This window comes from Oreochromis niloticus, linkage group LG12 (assembly GCF_001858045.2).
Source record: "Oreochromis niloticus isolate F11D_XX linkage group LG12, O_niloticus_UMD_NMBU, whole genome shotgun sequence".
Taxonomy (NCBI): Eukaryota; Metazoa; Chordata; class Actinopteri; order Cichliformes; family Cichlidae; genus Oreochromis; species Oreochromis niloticus.
The window spans coordinates 672,036-682,424 of record NC_031977.2 but is presented as its reverse complement, the minus strand read 5'-3'; positions in this window follow the sequence as shown (position 1 = coordinate 682,424).

Below are 10,389 nucleotides of genomic sequence, written 5' to 3'. Positions count from 1 at the left end.
CCTCATCATGCTGCCACATACTTTGAGGTACCCGTCACTACACCAGAGTACCAGCTGACTCTCCCTCCTTTTCATTGTTTTTTAAATTTACATTTATACCACACTATCTCTTCTCAGGAGTTACAGCCTGGATTTCTCATCATTTCTCAAACTGCTTCACTGCTTTCTCAGTTTTGCTGATATCGACTTGCACATAGTTCAGCATACACCAGTACAAACCGACTTTGTGGATTTTAACCATTTAAACGTGAAGTTCCCTGTTTTTACATTTGTATGAAGTATGCATGTCTTCACAAAGAGAGCGGTGGAGTGAATTTCAGAGAAAATGTCTCAGCTTTGAAATTAATTACTGTTAAAGTAAAACTTTGAAGGATTGGAGAACGAGCAGTGTAACCTGTAATCTCCAAATCTGTAATAAAATGATTTGAACAGAGAAAGAATCACAGAAGTACATAAAAAACCTTTCATGGGTTAGAACCAAACATCTTTCACACATGGTGATATGAACCTCGTGCAAAAGATGTTATATGTATAAATATATGTATGTGTGTATATGTATGTGTATGTCTCTGATACATTCACAGCACAAGACTTGTTTGTGTACAAAGTAAATCAATAAAATAAATGTTTTTCTTTACTCTTTGCTCGAAGTTCCAGCTGCTGCTTCAGCAAATGAAGCCAATAAGACGAATGTCAGTCATCACAGTTCACCAGTGACAATAACAGTGACTGGATTCTTTAATCAGCCTGTGACTACTTCCTGAAGTGATAGCTAGCATCTGAACTCCTGTACTGTGTCATTTCCACCTCCTGTGTCTGCCCCATTAGCTTTAGATAATGGCAAAGCTTTCCACAGAGGCTGGCCCACAGCCTTGGAGCGCTAAGCATCACTGATTGCAGGCATTCTGGGAATTGGACTGACAGCAACCAAATAAATGGAATGAGAATTGAATTGCAATAGGAGGTAATGCTATGGAACAAACACGCTGTAAAATGACAACTTCTAAGTGAAAGAAAATCAGCATGTTGCAACATTTAGTCATTATTATTTCTATTTATTCATTTATTTGTAACTGAAAACATCCAAGACAAAACAACAAAAACACCCTGTTTAAAAAACAACTGTGAAAATAATCATGTCACTTCGTTTTATCCTCTATTGAACCGTCTGCTACACACTTATAATAACATGTTTCCCTTTGAAATGAACCAAGTTCATCTTTAAAATTCTTTCATTGGTCCTTCTTTTATCCTGGTAAAAATCTCATTTCTAACAGAGACCTGACATCATGGCAGCAAAACTCAAAAACACTTGCACCACATACAAACGTGACAATACACAATAACAGATCATTAAGAGACATTAGAAACATTCACACTGACTAACAGAGTTCTTCCTCGTTCCTTTAAGGTGGACTTAAACTCCTCCACAGTAACATTATCCCAGGAAACCGCGTATCTAAAAGCCTTTTTCCTCATTCTGTTCAGATTTTTGGGACAGTCAGTTGTATGATATGATTTTACACATATAAACACATGAACACAGTACTTTTACATTTTAAAGTAAGTATTAGTTCATCCATATTATAAAGTATACAGAATTATTGCAGTAACAGTTCCTGACGTTTGGTCCTGTTTCACTGGGCCCGTATTTGTGATGTGACTAAAATTGAAACTATGAGAGTGTTTTCTCCCCATGTCCACATTTTTAATAGACTCATGGATCGGAGGTCATGGCTGCACTTCAACATGTTGCTAATGTCTGTTAATGTTTCCAAATCTAACATCCCAGATCCCACATTCTGGATGTGGATTCCTGTATTAAAATGACTTTTGTCGTGTATTTGTGAGAAATGAACTTTCCCGTAATGACAGGCTGTAGCTGTGGGTCGCAGAGCCAGCCTCCTGCCCTCCTCTGCACGGGAACAAAAGCAGAGATGCAGTCAGGAGCTTTATGGGCCGCCTGCATCCCCAGGGCACTGTATGTGGGGCACCCCGAGCCTCCAGGACTTTCATGTTTTGCACTTTGTAAAATATTGACACTCCCTGGGCTTTCAAAACGGCACCATTGATTGGCGCTTAAGCCTCACGGCTGGACTCTGACCAAAGCTGCTTCGTATTATTGGCGTGATTAATTAAAAAGAAAATGGTTTTTAGCATGGCTGGATACACAGACGGGCTGCAGCCGCGACATGGTGGGACGTGGCATTACATATAGACACGTTTGCTCGCATACACACGCATGAGTGGCGTACTGCGATGGCTAAAGGGTGAGGGGAGGTGTATGAAACACATTAACCCACAATGCACTGCTGAGTTTTGACAGATCCCTGCTTCAGGGCTGCTGAATTCATGAGCCATTACTCCTTCTCCTAGTTGCTGCATTATGTTCCATGTCATCTGCTATTAGTGGTGCAGTGACTGACATCCATTGAGGAAGCCGGTGCTTTCTGACACTGGCCAGCTGATGGGGCCAGCGTGGTGTTCTTGGGCTACGATGAAGCCACATTGTTGTTTTGTTTCCAGGCCTTCCTCTTTTTCTTGTTCATCCGTTCATGCCTGCAGTAATCAGGACAATATTGCAACCTCCACAATGTCAAAGCAGCTATTGTACTGCACAGTGCGCTCCAGCTGGCCTCCTTTACTCTTTCAGGGTACAGTGAGCTGGGGTTACCACCTGACTTTAGACTGTTCATGTCACGCAAGCTGTGATGTGGAGTTGATGTTTTTAAGGACAAAAATCCTGAAGCCTTTTAAGTTATTAGAAATTCAGCAAATATAAGAAATAAGTCTGTATTTACCATCTGTTTGGTCCTTTTTCTATGTACATATAAGGATACTGCATATGCTTTAGTATTCTATCCAATATCTTTGCCTTAACAACTGTGATATGTATGAAACTGGGCCTGCATTCAGAAGCCATGATCTCAGGAAGTAATGCTGACTTCCTGTTTTAAACGCAGTCTGACTGTATTGTAATTGTGACCATCACCACCGTACAGATATCTGGAGTATATTTGAGTACCCCCCCACCCCCACCACCCATTAGCCCACAGTCTAAATAGGCCTAAAAGGTTATGATGGAATTCGTCCCTGCCTGTTGTTGTTTACGCACTTCTTAGCGAAGGTCAATGTATTGACCAATCTGGATATGGGGCAAGCATGACAAAACGCTGACATATAATCTGTGTGGCCTTGATGTTCCATTAAATGATCGATTCAGCTGGTTTGGGGCTGGGGTGGGGGGTGAGGGTAACCAGGGACTATGAAAGGTCAGTAACTGTTAGTTCATTGCTGGAGTGATTAATAAATCAATAGGAACAGCAGAGAGGTCCAGTAAATAAAACAGTTCCACCGAGTCCTGACCTCTCTGCAAACAGATGAATGAGATGAGGGTGTGTGTGTTAGGACAGGACTACCAAAACACCCCCCACCTGAACCCCCATACATACTGCTGATTGCTGTTGCTGCTATAGAAACAGGTGAATATTATACTAATGTTCATTATTTTAATATTATAGTCATGTTCATATTATAGTAATCTTTAGTATATTATACTAAAGATCTGTTACATTAGACATCTATGAATGTTCTGGTTACATTAGTAGTATTTTTTTTCTTTTTTTGGTGAAATAATCTCTTTGTTGATGATGTTATCCTTAGAAAAGTACATAAACTTGGAAAATTAAAATTGGAAAATGCCTAAATCCCTCCTGACAGACAAATAAGCTAACCCGGAGGTTATTTATTATTTATTATTATCCAGACATTGTCTGAATTAAGTAGCACAGACTACAGCAAGGGGGAGCCAGGACAAAAGGTCAGGGGGAGATGTCATAACCCCCACACAAGATTGGTACCACACTGGGTACCCACTTAATGTCTGCTAGGACATGTGAACGCAGTATTATGGACAATATCTACTGCGACCATCACTGAACCAACCAGCTGATCTACAGCTCGGTAGCAGTGACCAGGGAGATGCTCGGCTACAAGATGAGCAGTCCATGGAGAAGGAGGGAAGTTAGCCAACTATCAGAGCTGCAGGAAGACGTGCCCAAGGAGTAGAGCAAGCTGTCCATACCTGAGGCCGTGCCAAAGACCCACAGCCTCGGTCAGCTGCTGGAAGAGGCAGAGAGCTCGAAGGCAGCAGAATAAACCAGCTGTTCTCCACAGAACCAGCCGAGGTGTAACCTCAGTCACAGGGGAACAACATGAGGACATGTTTTGACCTGCAGTGTATGTGCTGATGGTGTGTGTGTGTGTGTGTGTGTGTGTGTACTGTCTGTACATACAGCAGCAGAGATGTTTGAAATGTGCTTCTCTGTCACAGATTCGTGTAACTTAATGTTATTAAACTTGTCAAACTAGTTGTTATGAACAACATCGATAAAACAAACAACATCAGTAAAAGCTGACATGTATACAGCAGTCCTGATGTGTTATGTTATGAACATCTTGATGAGATTATTTAATTGAGCTAAGCTTGAAAATCTCTCTCTCTCACACACACACAGACACACACACACAGACACACACACACAGACACACACACATACACACACACACACAGACACACAGACACAGACACACACACACACACAGACACACACACACAGACACACACACAGACACACAGACACACACACACACACACAGAGACAGACACAGACACACACAGACACAGAGACAGACACAGACACACACAGACACACACACAGACACACACACACACACAGACAGACACAGACACACACAGACACACACACAGACACACACACACAGACACACACACACACAGAGACAGACACAGACACACACAGACACACACACACAGACACACACAGACACACACACACAGACACACACAGACACACACACACACACAGACACACACACACAGACACACACAGACACACACACACACACAGACACACACACACAGACACACACACACACAGACACACACACACACAGAGACAGACACACACAGAGACACACACAGACATACACACACAGACACACACACAGACACACACAGACACACACACACACACAGACACACACACACAGACACACACAGACACACACACACACACAGACACACACACACAGACACACACACACAGACACACACAGACACACACACACACACAGACACACACACACAGACACACACACACAGACACACACAGACACACACACACACACACACAGACACACACACACACAGACACACACACACACAGAGACAGACACACACAGAGACAGACACAGACACACACAGACACACACACAGACATACACACACAGACACACACACAGACACACACACACAGACACACACAGACATACACACACAGACACACACACACAGACACACACACACAACATGCTCTGTTGGTTATTCGTTTAATGGAGTTTCAGGTTGTTTGTGATTGGTCAGTACCTTCCTTGGTGTATCCTGCTGTTGATGTTTTCAGGCTAGCTCAGGCAAGAAAACTAATAAACAGTAATTAGAGAAACCGAGTGCATGCATACACAGGGAGGCTGCAGTTTATGTTCATGCTGTTTGTTCATCAGCAAATTGCTCACCTTTGCAGGCAATGCTGCACTAACACATTTAAGCGAGAGGGGGCAGTAGCGCCCCACGCCTGGGATGTGCTGTAACTCTGCGTGTGAGAGAAAAGAAATGGTTGCCACATGTTTATCGTCTAATGCACCGGAGGATGTTTGAGTGGATTTGAAACATTTCCCTCGGAGGCATCTCTCTTGAATTTTCTCCATGTAGGAAGAAGATGAAATGATTCGTCTCTGCAGCAGCTTCTGTGGTAATGACTGGGAATTGAAAACACACACACACACACACACACACACACACACACACATACACACAGCTATACGTAACAATTAGTTTTTCCAATATTTTTAAATTCCGAGTTTTTTGTGTTGTAGTAATATCTACTTGTTGTTTTTCATACAGCAGTGTCACAAAGAATAACAGCTTCGTATTTACAGAGTGAAATTAAAACTGCATTTGTTTTAATAAACGACAAACAAGCTGCAGAAAATATTATTTAAATGTCCTTTGACTCTAAAACACAGGCTGACCTATTGTTCACAGCTCAAATGAACTGTGTGTGTCTGCTTTAAAGACTTGAAAATGGGACAAACACGTACGAGTCCTTAAATGAAGCTGAAGACTAATTAAGGTTGTTGTGTTTTAAACGTTAATAAGCTGGTTGGTTGGACAGCTTCCAGAAACCTTCAGCATCAGTCCTGAGCAGCTCGGTGAGAGTTGCAGTGCTTCTTCTACTATAGCACTTTACTAAAAGCAGCTAAAACACAGGTAAACATAAAGGTCAGCTGTGATTTACTGGATCTGACTCTGAAAGCACGCATCAAGGTTTCACTATTATCACTTGTAAACATGACTAGCAAACAGTGCTGTATGCTGAAAGAAACCTCTGTCACTGATTCAATGGTGATAATTGACGCGTAGCAACATTTGGGTCCTTGAAGAATAATTTTGATAATAAATAATAAGTGAAATATGCACGCAGAGCATGTGTGTACAGTTTAATGTTGGAATAAACACCAGAAGCAACATGCAAAAAGGACAGTAAATAATGTCATTCGTTCAGTTGGTTTCTAAAACTGTCTAACCTCTGTGCTCTAATATTTGTACATAGGACATAGATTTTAAAATATAATCTAAAAGTGATTATTAGACACAAATGCAGTTGAATTGGGAATATTTCCTGGTCTGTTTAAGATTTGTATATTTAATATTCAAATGGATTTAACCACATTCAAACTGATCACATACTAAAGCATACCTGTTAAAATGTAAATGTAAATAAAATAAATGTGCATATGCGACTGATGTTCACCAGTGTCTGAATCTCCAGATTAAAGATTAAACTGAAATGACAAGTTAGTTGAGCCGGTCTAAAATCCTGTCTCCATGTGACATGAATGAATTTTCCAGCTGAGTGAACGTCATTATTGATCCCACATGGAGACACTTCGAGAACTGTGCCCACACAGAAGTTGGCTTTTGGTTAAATGTTGCATGTTGGACAGTCGAGTTAAAGACGAGGACGTTCCTGTCTGACTATCCGGGAGAAAACTGCAATAAATTTGCATTTATTATTTGAGCATTAAAATCCTTTTTGTTAGCTGTGTTTTTGCCTCAGTAACAGTAAGCTGTGAGCTGTTCCACCTCACTGATGTTTGACTCATGTGTCCAAAGTGACACTCACAGATGTCATGACGTCGGGTGTGGTACCCCTGCTCCCAAAAGGATTTATTCTAGCAGTTGGCCTTTGAGTGCCACCACCCACTGCCATCCTCTGCTTCAACAGTACGTTGGTTTTTAATAATCCTGCTGCTGTGGTTATTACAGGGATGCCCATAGTGAATGTAACCTGATGCAAAATATTCTTTCGTACTTGGTGTGTTGGTCATGTGTTTGGCACTGTGTATGCTAATAACATCTACTGTGGACGACAACAACTCCAAGGCAGTTACAGAAGTCACCGTCATGTGTGGAACATAAAGTCCCAGCTGCTGTTCTGCATACGCCTCAAGCACCCAGGCCAACTCATCACTAAGACTGGATACAGATTTAGGAGTGGAGTTCCCATCAGCCACCTCCTCTACATGGGTGACATTAAGCTGTATACAAGCAGTGAGAGAGAGACTGACCCACTGATCCGCGTCACTAGGAGCTACAGTGAGGACGCTGTGATGTCATTCAGAAAAAGGGAAGGGTGATAATGAGTAATTAGTGTGCGTTAGTGCCACAGGCCTGGAGGCTGGAGCTGAGCCAGTAATGACTCGGCTTACAGACGTGATAAGGAACAGGAAGAGGACGTACACAGACCACCAACCCTTTCCATGGGACGTACCATCGACAAAAACAGTTGGTGGCTGACATCAAGAAAAATTACCAGTAGCTAGAAAAGGTTGGTGTAAAGGACAGCACACGGACAGGCCCTAAGCACCAAACAGGCTGCAGGCCGTGCCAAGGGCCCGAAGACTCTCCAACACATGTAAGCTGGGCCCATGTACACTGAGAGGCAGCCTCCAGTGGCTGGGCTGGGGTGACTGCCTTAATCCCACTCAACAGAAAAGTATAGCAGCATCAGAAGGCGGTGCATGAGAAAATAGGTTCAAAGTATCAGGTCTGAAGGAACAAGTGGATGACGTGAAGAAAAGGTCTGAAATAAAGACGTATTTACCTGTTGTGACTCGAGGACACACACAGGGTGGGGATATGTCTGTATCTATCTATCATCAGTGTTTTGTGATTGAAAATACAATTAAAATTAAGGTGAAGCACACAGTAGCAGCTAAAGTGTGATTCATTTGGCAGAAAGCTTGTGAAAGACTGACATGTTACAGTATTAAACCCAGTGTATGTGTCTCTTTGTTGGGACACTGTGAGGTCTTTCAAACGCTGCTCTGGCTCCTGTCAGACGAGGAGTCCCAGCATTCAGTGTGTGCTGTTTTCAGTATATAATAATAGAAATATAACAAACATAATATAATAGATACATAGTTGCACATAATCAGTAGATTAGATTTCAAGGAAATTCCATGAGCTGCCAGAAGCACAGACACTGTAAACTGAATAAACAATGATGCTGGACAACTGTTCACGTGGGGTTTGCAGTTTTTAGATGTCCCGGTCTTTCTGCCAGCATGGTGATATTTGGTCTGTCATTATGCTTCAGGCAAGACAAAACAAACAGCAAAAACAAGCTGCTTTATTTTTAAAGGTGTTGGTTTCTTATCTAATCTGCTGGCCTCAGAAAGCCTAGTCTAAAAACCTGAGCAGCAGTCTGGTGTCTCTGAGACACGCTGTAGCTCTTATTACAGGCAGAATCTATTAAGAGTTTTCTGTACCAAGACGCACAGAGCCTGTCTGTCAGGCCTTTCATGCAGCTAACAAGGAGTGATTAATCACAGGAGAAATCTGCCTGTCACAACTGAGGCAGCAGTGGGACACACTGCTCTCGGTTGCTGGTCTTTGTCCAGGACTAATCTCTGTACAAAATCGACTCCCAGTGCTCTCTTGCCCACAGGCGACTTCTCTGTTCTGCCTCTATCTCATAAATCCACCATCTGGTCACACTGACAGGTTGTTATTAATCTGAGGAACATCTCTGATTTCTCTGTGGATGACATCAAGGCTTACACTGGGTAAAACAGGGATCACAGTCAGTCCCTGTCATGCATTTTGTCACGCGTGTGGAAAACAATGAGAGTGGTAATAACATCAAAGGGTCAAAACGTCCCCTACGTTCCTCGCTTCATTAGCAGAACATTGTGTTTTCTTTCAAATTAAAAGCTTAGAGACAGCTGACAATGGCACAACAATACATGCCATCATCAGGTTTGCTGTGTCTCCCAGAACAGTCTGGAGAGGAGCTCCCAGTTACTGTAGGAGAGCTGGACGGGCTCTAGAAGGTCCTAACCCATTAGCAGGGACGGTGCTTTGTGCAAGGAGAAGCCGCAGCTACAAAATGACCTCCAGCAGGGCGCTGTTGTCACACAATGTCTCTGACCAAACAGACCCTGTGCCCAACGCCTGTCACCACAGAGCCTGATTGGTGTTTGTCACAGAATACCAGAGCTGAGAGGTCCATCACTGGGCCCTGTGCTTTCTACAGATGAGAGCAAGCTCAGTCTGAGCACATGTGACAGATGTAAGAAGGTGATGGTCTGCATATTTATGGAGTGATGCACAGACATGTACAGGCTGGGCAATCACAGCCTGACTGTCAGTAGGTATCTGGATGAAATCCTTGGACCTGTCAGTCCGTGTGCTGGTGCAGAGGGTCATGGCTTCCTCCTGGTCTCATTTCCAGGTAGATCCTGGAGGGTGAAGGAACTGATACCATCATCTGTCCTAAATCCAGTAGATCACCTCAGGGACTTTATGGAAAGGCCACACATTATCCTTACTAGAACTTCAGAGATGATCCCCAGCTAAAATAATTTAAAACTTTTCATCCATCACTGCCAATCAAAATCAGCTGAGAGGAAATGAGATCAGGTCCCTGCAAATGTCTAATGTACTCACACCAAACCCTGTGTACAGTGTAGAATTACAGGGATTATTTTACATAACCATCATCTTTATCATTGCATTAATTATCATTTCATCAAAGCATTTATTGAAGCTGCTGGCATTATGTTATAATTTGTATTACAGGGGTTATCATAATCACATATTAACATGTTTATTACAGGTGCAGTTATAACCACTTCAAATCGTTGAGTTAAATCTATAATCTTAAAAGCTTATATGCTGAATGTGTTCAGCAACATGTTGCACTAGAGTTTACTTGACAACAGGTGACAGAAGGAGGACAAGTC